Here is a 20,388-nt window from a genome sequence, read left to right as displayed (position 1 = left end):
CCAAAGTTGATGCAGAACAGACCCTGTGGCCGGGCCCTGTGCTCACTGGTCGTGCCCAGACACCCAAAGTTAGGGATCCCACTAATCCCAGACACCCTGGGCCCTGTGTGTATGTGGGGTCCTGTTTAGAATCGCCGGAGCCTCTTTGTCCAAATCAGAGGAGACTTTTATCACTGAGAGTAGTAACAACAGCCATGGCTTTAACAATAACAAAAAGAGCAGAAGTTCTCCTGCCTGATCACAGCCTTTGGGTGTTTGTCAACTGTTCTCACACTTCATATGGTGTTTGGATTGGGCCCCCCATGTCTGCCTCTCCCTAAAGGACCGCTCTGGCCAGGGGAGCCCTGGGCACCCAGTGCGTGGGTAATGCACATGAAAGAATGACCCATCTCACTGTGTGGTTGATAATAATCCGTCACAGGAGGTCATGGGGTGAGAAACAGGTCCCTGCAAGTGAATCCCGAGCTTGCGTCTCTGTGTACTCACTAGAGACCAGCAACTGTGTAAGCATTTCTGCTTTTAACAGATTAATGTTAAAAATGTTAATAATATTTAGCTGCTAACTCCCCCCGACTGTTAGCCCCATGATTGGGGTCCCTCTCTGCCTTGTTCACCTCTCCCATTCCCAGTATACAGCAGGGGCTCAGAAAGGGCTTGGGGTGTGAGAATCACAGGTTTTAAAAGATAACACCTCCTTTCCACTAGGTCTTAGGAGGACAGTGAGTGCAGGAGGGGGACACTGATCTGTGGGAGCTCCTCCCTGATAGCAGGGCCCTGGGTCCCTGCTATAGCACTGGGAGGTGAAAAGCAGCCACGAACACAACAGAACTCTGAGCCGTTTAAGTCCCTGTGCCAACCTGAGGCCCTGGGTGAGTGCCATCATCCTGTTATTATTACAGCAAGTCACACTGTGAGAGCATAAGCTGGTCTAACCTGAACAGACTCAGCAAACGCAGCTGCAGATGAAGAGATGGCAAAGAGATGCTTTCTTATCCTACCTCCCTCCCCTTTGGGTACCCCTGCTAAATGGTGCACTCCTTGTCTGGTCTCTGGAGGTTTGTCCACACAGGTCAGCTCCTGGGTGGCTCCCTACCTACCTGCCACCTTTCTCAGAGTTGGTGCTCCAGACTCTGGACGTGTGGGGGCCTACTGTTGTTCCTGCTCCACCCTGGTCACCCCTCTGAGGCAGCCCGGGGCCCTTGTGCTTGGACACACCACCAGCGAATATTCCTCTGAGGCTAGCCCAGGCACTGGGGCCCTGTCTCCTCTGCCAGTCCCCAGCCATCAGCAGATCCCACAAAGCCACCAGGAACTGAAAACGGGGCACATTTCTCAGGGTCTTCAAAGGCCATCATGCTCTGGTTCCCCTTCTTGCCCTCCTTACTGTTCCGGGTCGATGTTTTCCTCTGTGGTCTCTCTTCCACATGGAATTCTCTCCCAGATCCATACAGGGAGTCTTGCCCCACTCTGGCCCTAGACTTCTAGAAATTTAAAGACAGAAAATGACTTCTTTCTTTGTCTGATTTCTGCTGCTATATGTCTGCCTTGGGCCTGGCTGATTATTGTGGCATGGACTAAGGAATAAAGTGGGAGTGGGGAGAGGGAAATATTAGTTAACATTCTAGAATATTATCCCACTACCTTCCTCATCTAAAATATAGTCTCATTCAGTTGCTCAAAACAACACCTTGAGACATGTTTTATTTCCACTCCTGTTCTGTGGGTTATGAAACTGAGGATTGGTAGGTAAGGGACCTCCCCTGGGTCACAGTTCAGGAGGATGAGGTCATAATTCACACTTTAGGTGTGTCTGACCCCAGAGCTCACCTTCTCACAAGTGCATTAACCGATCTCTCCAGGCAGAAGCTAACAGCTTGGGGGAAGAGGCAGCCAGCAGGGCCAGGAAGTAGAAAGTCAAAGAGCCCCATAACCTCCACTCTCCAGCCAGAATCCTGTTTGGTACCTATAGATAGGACCTTCTGAAGCTTGATGTCTGGAGTCTGTAGAAGCAAGATTCCTTAGGGACTTAGTCCCTGTGATTCAGGGAGCTCACAGGAAGTAGAACTGATTTTTAGTTTAATTTCTTCTTGGAAAAAAAAATCAGCTATGCCTGCTGGTGTCAACACAGATGGGCTCCCTATGTTTGGCACTATGGTTCATTTTGGCATCTGCTGTTGTCTCCTGGTGCCACAGAGGGTCAGATCATGAGGCGCAAGCAATGGGGTGTGCTCAGAGCTGGGAAACTGTTCACTTTCAGCTTTCTGCTTCTGAGAACATTTTAGAGTTTGGCTCCTGAGGGGCTCCATGTGTGCCAGGCATGATGGGCCATGCACATCATGCCTTATTTCATGTATTTCTCACATCAAACCTGTTATTCCCACTTTATAGACAATGACACTGAGAAACAGAGAGGAAAAGTGATTTTACCTAAGGTCATATAATGAGTAAGTAATAGAGACCATGAGCTCTCTGATTAAAAGCCACTTTTTTTTTTAACCCAGAGCCTTAACATAACATAGCCTTAAGCCATAAGCCTTAACATTCAAAGGTAATAATATAAGTAATAGGCACAAAGAAAGGAAGCAAATGGAAAAAAAGGAAGTTGGAAAAAAAGGAAAGTGTACTATTGTAAGATTCTTACAAAATATGTGAAGTGGCATGAACATACACTGGGATAAGTTAAAAAGATGTATATTGTAAATCATAGATCAGCTGAAAAATAAAACGAAGTAGTGGAGATAAAATAGAGATATATAAAAATACAATTAATCCAAAATAAACAGAAAAAAAGGGAAAGAGAAAAAAGAAGAGATGAGAAAAAAAGAACAAGATGATAAACTTAAACTTGACCTTCTTGATGATTGCAATAAGTATAAATGATCTAAACATCAAAATTAAAAGACAAAGAATGTCAAATTGGATATAAAATAAGACCCATCTATATTAATGTAAAAGAAATACACTTTAAATATAGGACACAGAAAAGGCAAATGTAAAAGGTTTACAAGTTTGTCAAGTTTGTTGTCCTTCAACAGATGAATGAATAAGCAAACTGTGGCATAAGTGTTGATTTACACAACACTGGATAAATCTTAGACGGACTGTTAAATAAAGAAGCCAGAGCCAAGGGCTACATATCACATGATTCCATTTTCATGAAATTAAAAAAATAGACAAAACCATGAGGACAGATAACTTCCAGTGATTGGGTAGTGAGAAGGGGATGAGTACAAAGGAGTATTTAGTGTGGATGAGACTATTCTGCATAGCACTATGGTGGAACAAACTTTACAGTGTGCAGTACTGAGAAATAAAGAATGAAAGAAAGAGAAAGACAAAGACAGATCAATTAGTATGTTGAAAGATCCGAGGATGGAATGTAGAGTGTGACAAATAAATCTAACTGTATTATAAACGTGTGACATGGTATCATCACGGAGGTGAAGGTAAATCTGCTGACCCAAAGTAAAGCCAAAAAGAACTGCGTGTTAAATTTGTACTTTAATTGGTAAATTGGTTTCTTATACGGGTACGGGTTAGCAATCCTGAATCTACTTTACATCTATAACAGTTGCACAAATAAGTTAATAATTTGCAAGCAATGGAAGCTAGTTTTCTCAATGTCAGAGAAAGATGTTACAGATAATCAAAGGGATGGGGAGAAGGGCCAAATATTCTGAATTATATATGTAGAGGTATAAATACATTATATAATTATATATGTAACTATATATACATATAAGTACACACACACATTAACTGAGCTTCAGACTGTATTTCTCCCTTGGGAGGGGAGGACTTGGTGACTCGTTCCTGTATATGAAGTATGGAAAGGGAAAAGTGCAGCAGAGAAATCTGGCAGACATCACCTTAACCAAGTGATCAAAGTTAACATCACCAGCAATGTCACTTTGATATCATTTACTCCCTGATATTATGTGATAAGAAAGGCAATTCACCTTCTACCATTCCAGTGTAATCATGAGAATATATCAGACAAATTCAAGTTGAGAAACAGGACATTGAATAGCTGACCAGTACTCTTCAAAAGTATAAAGCGGTGACAAACCAACAAACAAAAGACTAAGAAGTTATCACAGATCAGAGAAAACAAGGGAAACAAAGGTGGACTCTCGGATTGGTTCTGGAACAAAAATAATACATTAGTGAGAAACCTGGGAGAATCCAGAAAAGCCTGTAGTTTAGCTAATAATAATATACTGATATCAACTGCTTAATTTTGAAATATGTGCCATAGTTATGTCACATGGTGACATTAGGGAAAGGTGGGTGAAATGCATACAGGGAATTTCAGTACTATATTTGCAAATCTTTTGTAAATCCAAAACTATCCTAAAGTAATTTTTTAAATAAAAGGATAAAAACTGTTATACCATATCACCACGAATCTAAAGAAAAGCTTGGGTAGCTATATTAATGTTAAACAAAAGTCCACTTCTTTGTAAAATAAGGAATATTGTCAGGGTTGAAGAAGTACATTTCATAATGTGTATGCATCTCATAAAGTTTTAAAATACATTAAGACAAAAACTAAAGGAACTGAAAAAAGAAATGGAAAAACTGACAATTTCTTTTGCAGATTTCAACACCCATCTGTCTATAATTGAAAGAACAGGTAGACTAAGACAAGTCAGAGAAATATAAAAGATTTAAACATCATTATCACAGTGCTTTAGCTAGCTCGCACTGACTAGGAGTGAAAGGAGTCTATGTGCACATTTCCTCCCAAGCCAGCATTCAATGACACCACACTGGTGAATTTGGCTATGATGGGAACCTTTATACCACAGAAGTCATCTAATGCTACAGATCAGAGTCTTTTTCCCTCTAAGGATCCAGTTAAACATATTCCAGCCCCAGTAACAATCAATCAAAACAAAATGACATTTAGAGACATTTAGAGAACACCCCAACACAGTAAAATACATATTTTTTCAAGTGATTATGGGATATTCACCTAGCTAATCATTCTGGGTCACCAATAATGTTTCAATAAATTTAAAAGAACTGAAATCATGAGTACATTCTCTGACCACAATAGAACTAAGTTAAGAATCAATAACATAAAGGTATTTGGAAAAATCCACAAATATTTGGAAATTAAACAACATGCTTCTAATAAAACCCCTGGGTCAAAAAAGAAATCAGGACAGGGTGCCTGGGTGGCTCAGTCAGTTAAGAGTCTGCCTTTGGCTCAGGTCATGATTCCAGCTTCCTGGGATCAAGTTCTGCATCGGGCTCCTTGTTTAGTAGGGAATCTATCTCTCCCTCTGCTACTCTTTCTCTCTCTGTGTCAAATAAATAAATAAAATTTAAAAAAAAAGAAAAGAAATCAAGACAAATAAGAAAATACCATGGCCTGAGTATTATGAACTGAATGAAAGGAAAGCATATCAAAATATATGTGTTACAACTCACACCATGATCCAGGGAAGTTTGTGACCTTGAATGCTTGTATTTGAAAAGAAGGAGTATAATCAATAATTTAATCTTTACATGAAGAAATTAGAAAAATAGGAATGACTGAAACCCAAAGAAGGCATAAAGAAAGGAAATGATAAAGATTGGACATGAATGACATAGAAACAGACAATTGAGGAAACCTATGAAGACAAAATCTGTTTTTTTAAAGGATTGGTAAAATTGATAAGGCTCTAGACAGATCAATCAATCAATAAAAAAGATATATACATAAATTACCGATGTCAGGAGTTAAAGAAGGGACATTGCTATATAACCTATAGGCATTAAAAGAGGGAATATGAACAACTTTCTTTTTTTTTAAATTTTATTATTGAATTTCTCTTCAGTGTTCCAGAATTCATTGTTTGTGCACCACACCCAGTGCTCCATGCAATACATGCCTTCCATAATTCCCACAACCAGGATCACCCAACCTTCCACCCTCCTCCCCTCCAAAACCCTCATTTTGTTCCTCAGAGTCCACAGTCTCTCATGGTTTGTCTCCCCCTCCAATTGCCCCCAACTCCCTTCTCCTCTCCATCTCCCCATGTCCTCCGTGTTATTCCTTATACTCCACAAACAAGGGAAACCATATGATAATTGACTCTCTCTGCTTCAGCAGAATCTCTTCCAGTCCCATCCATGTTGATACAAAAGTTGGGTATTCATCCCACCATGCCTGATGGAGGCATAATATTCCATTGTATATATGGACCGTATCTTCCTTATCCATTCATCTGTTGAAGGGCATCGTGGTTCTTTCCACAGTTTGGCAACTGTGGCTGTTGCTGCTATGAACATTGGGGTACATATGGCCCTTCTTTTCACTACATTTGTATCTTTGGGGTAAATACCCAGTAGTGTGATTGCTGGGTCATATGGAAGCTCTATTTTTAGTTTCTTAAGGAATCTCCACACTGTTTCCCAGGGTGGCTGCACCAACTTGCATTCCCACCAACAGTGTAAGAGGGTTCCCCTTTCTCCACATCCTCTCCAACACACATTGTTTCCTGTCTTGTTAATTTTGGCCATTCTAACTGGTGTAAGGTAGTATCTCAGTGTGGTTTTGATTTGAATCTCCCTGATGGCTAGTGATGATGAACATTTTTTCATGTGTCTGTTAGCCATTTGTATGTCTTCTTTGGAGAAGTGTCTGTTCATGTCTTCTGCCCATTTTTTGACATGATTATCTGTTTTATGTGTGTTGAGTTTGAGGAGTTCTTTATAGATCTTGGATATCAGCCCTTTGTCTGTGCTTTCATTTACGATTATCTTCTCCCATTCCGTGGGTGGCCTCTTTGTTTTGTTGACTGTTCCCTTTGCTGTGCAGAAGATTTTGATCTTGATGAAGTCCTAAAAGTTCATTTCCACTTTTGTTTCCTCTGCCTTTGGAGACCTATCTTGAAAGAAGTTGATGTGGCCAATGTCGAAGAGATTACTGCTTATGTTCTGCTCTAGGATTCTGATGGTGTTCAAATTGGCAATGAAGAAGTCAAACTCTCTCTCTTTGCAGATGACATGATACTTTATATGGAAAACCCAAAAGACTCCACTCCCAAACTACTAGAACTCATACAGCAATTCAGTAATGTGGCATGATAAAAAATCAATGTACAAAAATCAGTTGCTTTCTTATACACTAACAATGAAAATACAGAATGGAAATTAGAGAATTGATTCCATTTACTATAGCACCAAGAACCATAAGATACCTGGGAATAAACCTAACCAAAGAGGTAAAGAACCTGTACTCAAGGAACAACAGAACACTCATGAAAGAAATTGAAAAAGACACAAAAAGATGGAAGACCATTCCATGCTCATGGTTTGGAAGAATAAACATTGTTAAAATGTCTATACTGCCTAGAGCAATCTGTACTTTCAATGCCATTCCGATCAAAATTCCACCGGCATTTTTCAAAGAGCTGGAGCAAACAATCCTAAAATTTGTATGGAACCAGAAGAGACCTCAAATTGGTAAGGAAATGTTGAAAAAGAAGAACAAAAGTGGGAGCATCACGTTGCCTGATTTCAAACTTCACTACAAAACTGTGATCACCAAGACAGCATGGTACTGGCACAAAAACAGACACATAGACCAGTGGAACAGAGTAGAGAGCCCAGATATGGACCTTCAACTTTATGGTCAAATAATTTTCGACAAAGCAGGAAAAAAATATACAGTGGGTAAAAGACAGTCTTTTCAATAAATGGTGCTAGGAAAATTGGACAGCTATAAGTAGAAGAATGAAACTTGACCATTCTCTTACACCATACACAAAGATATAAATAACTTTCTGCCAGCAAATTTAACAACTTATGTGAAATCGACAAATTCCTTGAAAAATACAAACTACCAATGCACACTCAAAAAGAAACAGATAACCCAAATAACCCTCTACCTACTAAAGTACTGGAATTCATAATTTAAACACTTTTGATCAAGAAAACCTCAGGCCTGGGTGACCTCAGTGATGAATTCTACCATCCATTTAGAGAAGAAAGCATATCAATTCTGCACAAGCCCTCCAGAAGATACAGGAGGAGGAACACTTCCCGAATTATTTTGTGCTGGCCAGCATTAACCTGGTATCAAAGCCAGACAAAGATATTACCATAAAAGACAACTATACATTAATATGCCCCATAAATATGCATGAAAAAACCCTTAACAAAATTTTAGCAAATCAAATCCAGCAAAATACAAATATAATATGGGATCATGACTAACTGGTGCTTATCCAAGGAATGGTAGACTAATTTGACATTCACAAATTAATGAGTGCAATTCACATCTTTAACAAACTAAAGAAAGAAAGAAAAAAAGAAAAAAACCATACATCATTCTGGTATAACAATTGTTTGGAAATTTCAGTTTGTTTCAGTACAATTCACATAGTGCATTCACTGGTGATTTGAGCCTCATGTGAATTGCATGTTTGCTTATGTACAAATTTGTTTGTGAGAAACTCTAGGTGAAGGCACAAAACTGCATTCAGCTGAAATGAGCCATGTAGGAATATGCAAAAAGCACCAGATACACCCCTCAAACATCTACGGACCACTATAGTTTAACCACATGTGCTATGAGCCATAGCCGCTGTCCTCCTCCTCCTTCAATTTCAGGGAACCTTCCTACTTTGCCTGGATCCCCCCTTCCCCCCACCCCAACTTCTCATTAACCCATAAGCCACAACTCTTCTGATATCCACTTTCACAAGCAAACTTTAGGTCTTTTTCAAAGTGAAGGGCCATATTCACTGTAGTATTTTTGCATTCCTTGACCAGTTAAGTGCTACTGTTTGCATTAAGTTCCCATCTTTTTGAATGTATCTCTGATGAGGTTTTGGGGTGTTGTGTCCCATAAGCACTGTGGTTTTCCTTGCAAGATTTTGAATAGCGCGGAGCTGTTTAAGAAGCTGCTGTTGTTGTGTCAGAATTAACTACAACCATCTCAACAGATGCAGAAATAGTGTTTGCCAAAATTCAGCACCAACTAATGATAAACACTAAGCAAACCAAGAATATAAGGGAACTTCCTTAATGAGATGAAAGGCATCTATGGAAAGTCTATATCAAACTTAGTGATAAAAGATGAAATGCTTTCCCTAAAATTTGGAAGAAGGCAAGGATGTCCTCTTTCACTTTTATTCATATTTGTACTAGAGGTCCCATCAGTACAATAAATCAAGAAAAGAAATAAAAAGCATATAGGTAACAAGGTAAAATAGGAAGAAAGCCTACAAAATCTATAAAGGAGAATTAATAAATGAGCTTAGCGATGGGCAGGAGATAAGGTTCCTATATAAAAATATAGAAAAATAGGAACGCCTGGGTAGCTCAGTCAGTTAAGCCACTGCCTTCGGCTCAGGTCATGATCCCAGGGTCCTGGGATCGAGTCCTGTATCGGGCTCCTTCCTTGGCAGGGAGCCTGCTTCTCTCTCTCTGTCTCTGCCTGCCGCCTCTGCCTGCTTGTGCGCGCGCTCTCTCTCTGACAAATAAATAAATAAAATCTTTAAAAAATAACAATAAAGTAAAAATTTTAAAATACCACTTATAATGATGTCAACAATGTTAATTAATCAATAATAAATAAAAATGTATAAGATTTATCTGCTAAAAACTATGAATTATTGCTGAGATAAAATGGAAAAGACATATAAATTGAAGGATATACCATGTTTAAGGGCTGGAAAACTCAGTATTATGAATATCTCACTCCTCCTCAAATTGATCTATAGATTCAATAGAATTCCAATCAAAATTTCTTCAAGCATAATGTGAAACTTAACAAGCTGAACCTAGAATTTATATGGATATGCAAAATCCTATAAAAGTAAAAATAATTCTGAAAAAGAACCAAGTTTGGAGAACTTAAACTATTACCTTTTTTTAAAAAATTACTTATTTATTTAAGAGAGAGAGAGAGAGAGACAGCACAGGGGGAGGGCAGAGGGAAAGGGAGATGAGCAGACCCCCGGCTGAGCGTGAAGCCTGATTCGGGGCTCAAATCCAGGACTCAATCCCAGGACCCTGAGATCATGACCTGAGCTGAAACCAAGAGTCGGACGCCACCCAGACGCCCCTTAAACTATTACATTTTAAAAAGACAATAAAGCCACAGTAATCGAGACAATATGGTGTGGATGTAAACCTATAGATCAGTGGACTAGCATAGAAAGATCAGAAATAGCTATATATCCATACATGAAAAAATAAACCTCACCTCTTACCTCAGACTATATAAAAATTAACATTTCTGGAAGAAAATAAAGAAGAAGGGGAGGCCAAAATTTCTTAGATAAGACACAAAAAGCACAAATCCTAAAACTGATAAACGGGACACACCCCAATCAAAAACTTTTACTTCTTGAAAGACAGAGTTAAGAAAATGAAAAGATAAGCCACAGACTGAGAGAAAATATTTACTAAAGATATCTGAAAAAGGACTTGGATCCAGAGTGTCTGGATTAGTTGGTACAACTCAAATATTCGGAAAACAAGCAACCAGTTTAAAAAGGGGCAAAAGAGGGACTCTTGCGTGTCTCAGTCGGTGAAGCATCTGCCTCCAGCTCAGGGGGTCATGATCCTGGGGTCCTGGGATCGAGTCCCGCATCAGGCCCCCTGCTCAGTGCGGAGTCTGCTTCTCCCTCTACACTCCCCACCCCCACCAGCTCATCATCATCTCTCTCTCTCAAATAAATAAATAAATAAAATCTTTAAAAACAAAAATAAAGAGGAGCAGATGATTTGAACAGACCCTTCACCAAAGAAGTGGTATGGATGTCAAATTTTTAGCATACAGGCGGTCTCTAGGGAAATGAGATATTACTATACACACCCAAGGATGGTAAAATTAGAAAGACTGGCAATACCAAATGTTGGGAGGGTGGGAAGCCACTGGTACCCATCCATGACTGGTGGGAATACAGCTATTTTGGAGAATAAGCAGCTTCTTATAAAGTTACTACATACTTTTACTCCGTAAAAGAAGACAGGCATAAAAGAAGATGAACGGTGTGATTCCTTTAGGATGAAATTCCAGAAAAGGCAAAACTACAGTGAGGGAAAGATCAGAGGTCATCTGGGGTAGGGGAAGGGGTTACGGAGATAGGACACAAAGGGGCCTGAAGGCATGTGGGGATGATGGCCTGACGGGAATGTTCTGAATCCCAGTTGTGGCCGTGGTTACACAACTGTGTGCATTTTCCAAGACCCAGCAGATGGCTGGCACACGGCATGTGGATTGCACCTCCATAAAGAAGGTTCACAAAAGGTTCCAGGGACAGGACATTAGGGGAGCTTTGGGACCTGCTGGAACCTGTTACAAAGCGGATGTTTGTTGTGAAGAGTATGGAGGATGGGCTTTATGGAAAGCCCTGTTCGGGCCCAGAGGGCAGGGCTTCGAAGCAACACAACGCTGGATTTTTCCAGTGAGCTGGATTTAAATGTCTACTCCGGTCTCAAAAACGACATGAGGCAATGAGATACCAGTTCACACCAGTCAAAATGGCTAAAGTTAACAAATCAAGAAACGACGGATGTTGGTAAGGATGTGGAGAAAGGGGACCTCCTACACTATTGGTGGGAATGCAAGCTGGTACAGCCAGTCTGGAAAACAGTATGGAGGCTCCTCAAAAAGTTGAAAATGGAGCTACCTTATGACTCAGCAATCGCACTACTGGGTATTTACCCCAAAGATACAAATGTAGTGATCCGAAGGGGCATGTGCACCCCAATATTTACAGCAGCAGTGGCCATAATAGCCAAACTATGGAAAAAACCTAGATGTCCATCAACAGATGAATGGATGAAGAAGATGTGGTATACATATACAATGGAATACTATGTAGCCATCGAAAGAAATGAAATCTTAGGGCACCTGGTTGGTTTGGTGGGTTAAGCCTCTGCCTTCGGCTCAGGTCATGATCTCAGGATCCTGGGATAGAGCCTCGCGTTGGGCTCTCTGCTCAGTGGGAAGCCTTCTTCCCCCTCTCTCTGCCTACTTCTGACCTCTCTCTCTGTGTCAAATAAATAAATAAAATCTTTAAAAAAAAAAGGAAATCTTGCCATTTGCAGTGACGTGATGGAACTAGATGGTATTACGCTAAGTGAAATAAGTCAATCAGAGAAAGACAATTATCATATGATCTCCCTGATATGAGGAATTTGAGAGGCAAGGTGGGGAGTTGTGGGGGGAAGGGAGGGAAAAAATGAAACAGGATGGGATCGGGAGGGAGACAAACCATAAGAGAATCTTAATCTCATGAAACAAACTGAGAGCTGCTGGGGTGTAGGGGGGCTGGTAGGGAGAGGGTGGTTGGGTGATGGACATTGGGGAGGGTATGTGATATGGTGAGTGCTGTGAAGTATGTAAGCCTGATGATTCACAGACCCATACGCCTGGGACAAATAATACACTATATGTTAATAAAAACAATTAAGAAAACAAAAACAACGTGAGGGCTGGCAAGCACCTGGGTTGTCCTGTACCTGTGTTTTGGGTCCTCACCTGCATCATGGGCACCAAGCCCACACTGCCCCACTCCCAGTCGTGCTGATCAATTGAGGTAACAGTGGCAAAAAAAAAAAAAAAAAAAAAAAAAATCCCGGCAAACTTTGGGGTACTGTGCTGTGAAAGGAGAGTGGAGAGGCCAGCATGGAGAGAGGCAAGCTGAGTTTTAGGCTCCAAGTCAGGGCACACGACTTGCAAATTACCTTTGGCCCTGAACCTAAGGGAAGAAAGGACCTCCTCTCTTCCCACCTGCTGTTTTCACCGCTTATCTGGAGGTTTCAGTGGGTTTGTTTAGATTTAAAGATATGTCCCCAGCAACCCTCAAGATCAAAGAGAACAAAGGTCCTATGTAAGGAGACTCTTACAGGCCAACCTAGATAATGTCATTATCCTATAAGCAGGTGATAACACCAGAGCAGGGCTCATCTCGAACTAATCCAGTTCTAATCCCTTCAAGGGTCTGGAAGGATGTCAGGGAATCAAAGGCCACTGCCACTTCTCGAGGAGCATCTTGTGAATGGATTTGTCACCCTTCAGGCCTGAGCGTCTGTCTGGTTGTCCAGATGTGACAGGCGTGGGGAGGGATGGGCAAGGAAGTGCTTCTCTTGTGTGACCAGGAGCTGGAGAAGTTCCGTGTTCCTCCCTGCTCCTTGGGTCGTGGGTTTGAAGAGGCAACAGCTCCCGGCCCCTTCACAGTCACCATGACTGTAGCAGTAAGAGTCACTAACAAATACGGAGCCCACGGCATGGTCTCCTGTACCCCGTGCTGGTTTTGGTGAGTGAAGCAAGGCAGAGAGATCCGGGGACGCACCGTCTGAGATCGCAGGGAAGTCGGTGGCGCAGCCAGAATCTGGGCTGGGCAGCCTGACCCAGGAGCCCCCGCAACCACCATTTCCTGACAGCTGTGGGACTGTGGGCATCTGTATTCTCTGAGCTTTGGCTTCCTAAACCCTAAATGGAGTTAAATAGGGTATAAAGAGATCAAATGTGATAATGGATGTGACCTGCCTTATGACACCATTCAAACAACAACAAAAACCCCATCAGGTTTCATCCCCTTCCCTGCACACTTTGGCAGCTGATTCTCCAGCCCTGGGATAGTGAGGGTCTCTGAAAATGTTCAAACAGAGGTCACATCGATGGAACTGTCCGTCTTGCTGACGAGGCATAGCAAGACCTCTTGAATGTGAAATTCAGCCTCCATCAGTGGGTTTAGAGGCTCTCGCTCTGCCCAGTCTGGGACCCCCTGTGTGGACACGCCATGGCCACTGATGCTGGCGGAAGCCCCCTGTTCGTCCCAGTAAGGAAAGACTGTCTACCACATCAAGAGTGAGGCCTGAGTGCCTAGCTGGGTGAGAGGTCCTGCTCTCAGCTCTGGTTTGGGAGCCCTTGGGGATTACATCTGCCAGACTGCATCCACCACCAAGGGCCAGGGCAGGGCAGGGGCTGGGGAAGGGGCTGGGGTGGGGCAGGAGCAGGTGCAAAGGCAGGAGCTGGGGCAGGTGCAGAGGCAGGAGCAGGGACGGGAGCAGGAGTAGGGCTAGGAACAGGGCCAGGAGCCCAGGAAGGGCCAGGGAGGAGGAAGCAGGGGCAGACTCAGCCTTTATCTTCAAAGCCCAGGGTGACAAGGGACCTTCCTGGTAGTGGCTGCTAGGCAGCCGCTGGCCAGCGCTCCTGGGATAAAGGGAAACTCACTTTATCCCCTCCTGACAGGTCCATCAGCGGTGCTCAGAATAGAGACAAAGTGACCACGGCTCCAGCTGCGGCGATCCCGTGGGAGGGGTGGAGAGCATCCTGGCCACGGCCACTGCCCGGCCGTCTCCGTTCCGCCACGTGCCCACCAAGTCCACTGGCCGCAGTCTGTTCAGTAAGTGTGAGACGAACATCATCTCAATTAACGTCGTACCTTGAGGGCGTCTCCGGCCAACTCTTCCAGCCCAATCGTCCACGCGGCCATCAGGCCCTAATCAACTAATGATGGCGGAAAATGAGGGAGGCCAATCCCAATAAATTCGAAGGAAAGTCATTTTTCTCTTTTAATGCCCCTCTCCCTCCTTCCTCCTTCTTCCCACGGCACAATGCAGTAAATTAATGTCACAGTGGTTATTACAGTGCCGCTGCCGTGGCAAGTATTCAAGCTACGGTCCTGGAATATTTTACCTCAGCATTTATTTGTCCATAAAATAAAACAGGATTTATGGGATGACTCTCCAGTTTGAGGGCTGCATGGACAGCAGCTGGGGCACATCCTTATCTCCTCCACAGGTAAAGATATAGGGATGCTCTTGGAAGCAAAAGATGCCCAGTAGACCACGGGGTGCGTGAGCCAAGAAGGGCCAGTCCCCCACAGACCCGCTGGCCGAGCCTGCTGGAAAAGGCGTCAGTGAAGAGGAGAGTGTGGCTTTGAGACCGGGGTTCAGGTGCAGGAGAAGAAGGCGGCTTTCTGAGGGGAGGGTGCAGATGAATAAATAACACACTCCCCTCCCCCCAGCTCCCCTTCCTCCAGGCCCCAGGACCTGGTCCCCTGCTGAGCCAGCGCCAGGGAAGCTGGAGCGGGCATCCTAGGGCACCTGCCGGGTGCTGCCCCACTGCCTGACCATCAGGACCCCACGACCATCTCTATTGTCCCCTGTAGTCTGCCCAAGTGCTTGGGCACCGGCCGAGGCAGCCCTGCCCAGCAAAACATAAAGTGGAGTTCATTAAAACACGCCCGCGTGCGCAAAACTCTTCCCGAGAAGGAGAGTTTCCACCTTTGAGGACGAGCTCTGAAATTATAATTCACTGATTCTGAAGCCAATCATTTCGTATTTTGACTGCTGGCTTAGGAATATTCATATTTTCCACTGCATTTAAATTTCCCTGTGCCATTAAAATCTCCGAGCTCTATAATTAGGCCTCTCCTGATAGATATGGATGAGGTCTCCGTTCCGGGGAGAGCAAGCAGGAGCCTCTGGGAAGCTGGGGGTTTGCCGGGAGGGTTTCCCCTTGGCGCCGCTCTCCTCCAGTTCCCTCTCCAGCTGGAACCTTCCGGCTGCCCCCCCCCCCCACCTCCCTCTACCTGGACCTAGACCAGGTTCTCTGCAGACTGGCTGTGCCCACTCCCTGCCGCCCCTCTCCCTTCCTCTGCTCAGGCTGGCTGCTTTGGCCACTGAAATGTTTACTCACTTAAACATCATTTGCATTCCAAAAGCTGGATTTCGGACTCATGGGGTATTTATGAAATAAAGCTTGGGCTGCTTGCAGCCATCAGAACAGATGTGGCTGGCCCCATATCTGAGCCTGGGCTCCGGCCCCCAAAATAAATAAATAAATAGAAACCTTCTCCAGGGGTAAATATTATTTTATGCAATGAAATACGACACATGAGCCCTTCCAGCCTCGTCCGTGTAAACAGCCCCAGCGCTGGTGGAAGACCTCCAGCCGGCCGGCCTGGTCCCCTTGACCGCTCGCTCTCTGGGAAGCTGGGGCGTCACCGAGGCCTCATGTCCTCGCCACATCTCCCCAGTCAGGTTCTGCTGAGATCGACCGAAGTATTGGGTAATGGAGATGGAAAACCAATAAAGAGTTGGGGGGTTGGTGTGGATAAAGAATTGCTTAGAATGAATTCTGTACATAATTACTCGCGTTTTTGCTAACTACTGTATAAACAACACTTTGAACACGGCAAATTGGAATCTTGAAGACAATTCTGCTTAGGGATAGAGCTTCAATTTATTATCCCAGGATAACTGAAAACTTTTTTTCTGCTGCGTTGCAGTCAATTTCCACGGCGCGCACATTTCGAATGTGTGATTAATCATAGGAGTGCAGGGGTTGCCAATAAACACCAAAACTCTAAAACTGTAACAACTTGCTCATTTTGTGCGGTCATTCCAAACAGCTAAACAGCCTGAGCCTGTCGATGTGCCCCGGGATCAATGCTCTGGGGTCTCCGCGAAAGATTGATTTTTCTCTCAGAGGATTTCATTTCGCTCATCCACAAAAATACTGGGTTCCCTAAATAATCTGATCCCCGACTTCAGTGTGGGCCGGGAGAGCGGCCACCCACTGCCTTTACCCCTGCTGCGGGGCTGCCTCCAAGGACCACAGTGCATGCTAGACTCCTAACACTTGTTGACCCGAAGAACACTTGACCTAGAGTTTGGTGATTCCGAGAAAACACACACACACACGAAAGAAAAGAAAAGAAAAGAAAAGAATATTTCCAAATGGTTTAATTTGAACAATTATGCTTTAGTTTAAAACTAAGAAATCTGGGGCTCCTGGGGGGCTCAGTTGGTTGAACATCTGCCTTTGGCTCCTCAGGTCATGCTCCCAGGGTCCTGGGATGGTGTCCCAAGTTGGGCTCCCTGCTCCACTGGGGGTCTGCTACTTCCTCTCCCTCTGCCTGCTGCTCCCTGCTGCTTGCGTTCTCTCTCTCTCTCTTTCTCAAATAAATAAATAAAATCTTAAAAAAAGAAGTAAAAAAATAAAGTTCTTTAAGAATAATAATAAAAATAAATAAAACTAAGAAATTTGAGGACGGAGTTGAGAAACGCTCCCCTAACTGAAGCCTGTATCATATCCACGTCAATCGTGGTTCCGTCTCTATTCTCCTGTTCTGGTTTTTGCCCAGCCCTCATCGCTCATGCCTCGTTTCTGATGAACACCTCAAAGGTGGAAGGAAGCAGGCCTGTAGTGGTTATTTACTAATAACAGAATGTATCTGCCGCTTGTTGGATATTTATCCCTGAAGGTAAGGCTCCCTCATGGGGGAGGATATGAACAAACACACTGGCACCAAAAAAAAAAAAAAAAAAATTTCTACCTAGTGTCTACACGGAACCTTAAAATGTTTGCTTTACCTAGGAATTAGGTGGTTCTTTCGCTGAGGGTCTGGGCCTTTCCTCACTGTGCATGCAAAGCCTGCTTTGAAAGGAGCCCTTTTCCTGAGTGGGGATCTGTCTCCCCCACACCACCGCCAGGCGATGAGAGCAGCCCTTCCTCTACCAGGCGGCCGCCCTCGGATTATGATGGCTCACCAAAAGGTCTTGATTGACGAAAACTCAGGCCCACGACGTAAACATCAACACGACGCTGAACGCCAAACGTCTTTTTTGAAGGAGGAAAAGAAATAATAAGGTGAGATCACTTCGTTCTCTTGCAACCTAAAAATAAATGGAAGGGGCCTTCTCCCAGCTTCAGGGAGTGCATATGGATTTCTTGCTGACATTCGATTCTCTGAACTGAATGTCACACTCGCGGAGAACAGTTAAAAAAAAATAATAATGCTAGACTGTTATCGTTATTAGAAGGGCAAGAAGAATGAAATATCATGATTATCATTAGGAAACCCTGTAAAACATATTTGTACATTATCTTGGGGCAAATACAAGTGTCATGTGTTACCAATTGTTAGGCAAAGAACGTGGTAATATATTGTTCCCCTCCGGCCCTTGGTGCAGCTCAGCGCAGGGCAGAAATGATGTGCGCCGCACGTGCAAGCAGCCGGAAAGCGTCTGCGCGGGGCGTGGGGGGCTGAGGGCCGCCCCAGGACCCGCCGCCCAGAATCACTTGAGTCTGGGGTCCCCGGAGCCACAGCGCGGGGAAGGCAGCCCGAGGCCAGGCCCCGGTGATGGGAAAGCCAGGCGGAGTGTGGAAGCATCCCGGGTCCCCTCCTCATGGGGCATGGCGGGTAGGGGTGAGGAGTGGGGATGGGGAGCGGGTCTGCTCCGTGCTGGGATGGTTAGGATGGCTGCTTGCCTCAGGAGCCCCAGATTCCCAAGGAGGAACCAGATTCACATCCCTCTCATTAGACATCGATGTATGTGTGTGTGTGTGTGTGTGTGTGTGTGTGTGTGTATCTGAAATGGGGCTTGAGGGCAAATTTGGCCTGGAGAAAGGCTCCAGAGACCCCTGCCATATGAGCCCAGACAAGTCCAATCCCTCTTCACTTGTCATTTTATGGCTTTGCAAGCTAAAGGGGCTTTATTGGTTTTATTTGTTTTGGCATCAAAAGCCTTTTGCGAATGTCATGAAAATGGAAATACACGGTGCTCACGATATTTCCTGTCAGTGTCGCAAGCCCACCAGGCCTCTTCAGAGTCATCCAGCCAATGCCCGGAAGTCCACGGGGTCTCACACTAAAAGCCTGCAGTTGGCATGATCTTCCAGGTCCTGGATGTCAGGGTCCCGCATTCCTGGGAGCATCCATAGGGCCCTCTGCTGGATGCACTGTGTGGCCTGGGACCCACCCACCATCAGCTAAGGGGCCTTCAGGGAAGGCCAGACAGGGAGGGAGCTGTCCGGGTCAAGGCATGAAACCACGGCCCCAGGCAGTCCATGACGGGTGCCCACGATTCTCACGACGCTCTCTGTCTCTGGTGGCAAAGAAGGTCCAGAGGGACCAGATCGCCCCTGGAGAGCCTTGCTACAGAGAAATGACAGTATCTGCAAAGGGACCCTGGGATACTGCTTGGAAGACATTTGCCCACAGGCCCTGGGGTTTCCTGGATGCTCCAGCAGAGCCGACCTCCCACCTCCACCCTGTGGAGAGCTCCGCGTCTCTCTTGGATTTTCCTCACCCTGGAGGAGTAACACTGCCTCTGCCAGGGGACCGGGGAGAGCTGGAGGCCTTTATCTCCACCAAGCAGGACTCATGGGGAGCAGCCAGGGTTGAGGGCAGCCTGTGCCTCTGAGGCCTGATCACCCACCCCTGCAGCCTCCCCCTGCCCCTGCCCTGCTGTGAGCGAGGACATCTATGAGACAAGGCACAGTTACGCAATGTAGGGAGCCCCTTTGTCCCCAGAGGAATGCCATACTAATGGTGGCATTTCAGGCGACTTGGCAAGAAGTGGGGAAGGTATTTTGGGATAGGAGTTCCCTCAATTCACACCAAGCCTGAGACATCTAAACATAACTGCTAAAGGTTCTGTCTATTATGGGAAACTAGAATCTCAGAATAGCTCTAAGAGCCTCTTGCCTAAACTCCTTGTAGGGAAACTGAGGCCTGCGGCTGGGAGGGGTAGGGGAAGGGGGAGCTGGCAGCATCTTTGCACGTGGCCTCGCGCCACTGAGCCCCCGCTTGGTGTGAAAATCAGTGCTTGGTTTCCTGCAGTGGATGGCTTCTTTCTTTCCAGGACAAAGCTGATTTCTGCCTGTGAGTTTGCCAGCTCCCCTGTGCGGGCCGTGAGCACTGAGTTACCTGAAGTTGCTCCTCTCCAAGAAGAGGCAGCGTCTGAGGCCCTCCTCAGCCCTCCGGAATCACCCTCTGCACCTGCACAGAGCACGGCTGGCCCCGTGCACTGGGAGCCGGGGAGGTGCTGGTCTGAAGTCCCCTCTCTCACCCTCTCTTCCAGGGCACTCAGAGCCTTGTCTGACATTAGTAATTGGCTCATCTCAGGTCTTTAGATTTTCGCTCTTCTGGCTTTATCTCTAATTTTTCAAATTGACAGTGTTTAATTTTCTCTACAGTTACAAGCTGGGCAGGTACAGCATGAAGGGATTGTCAGTGAGCGGGTGGCCGGAGGTCCCAGGGACACACAGGGCACGCGGAGACCTCGGCATGTCCTCAGCCGGGCACCTACGGACAATGTGGATGTGACGTCTGAGGGCTCAGCACAGTATCTCCTCCCCACAGCTGTGGTTCCTATGGCCCTTGGCCCCCACATCCTTGTACAGACCCCCACTGTACATCCCATCCACCCCTACGGCCCCCAGTAGTCTCCTACTACTCCCCACAGCGCCATGACCTCATGGGTCTACGTGGACCCCCACTGGCCCCCACTGATATCTTCCTCAACCTTCATGTTCCTCCACCTCCACCAAGGACCTCCACAGACCCCCTCAGGGGCCCCTTAAGCCCCCGCCCTTCTTTCCCAACTGCAAATGGCAATGCTGGACAAGTCATT

This window comes from Meles meles, chromosome 19, assembly GCF_922984935.1.
Source record: "Meles meles chromosome 19, mMelMel3.1 paternal haplotype, whole genome shotgun sequence".
NCBI lineage: Eukaryota > Metazoa > Chordata > Mammalia > Carnivora > Mustelidae > Meles > Meles meles.
This window is presented reverse-complemented; position numbering follows the sequence as displayed.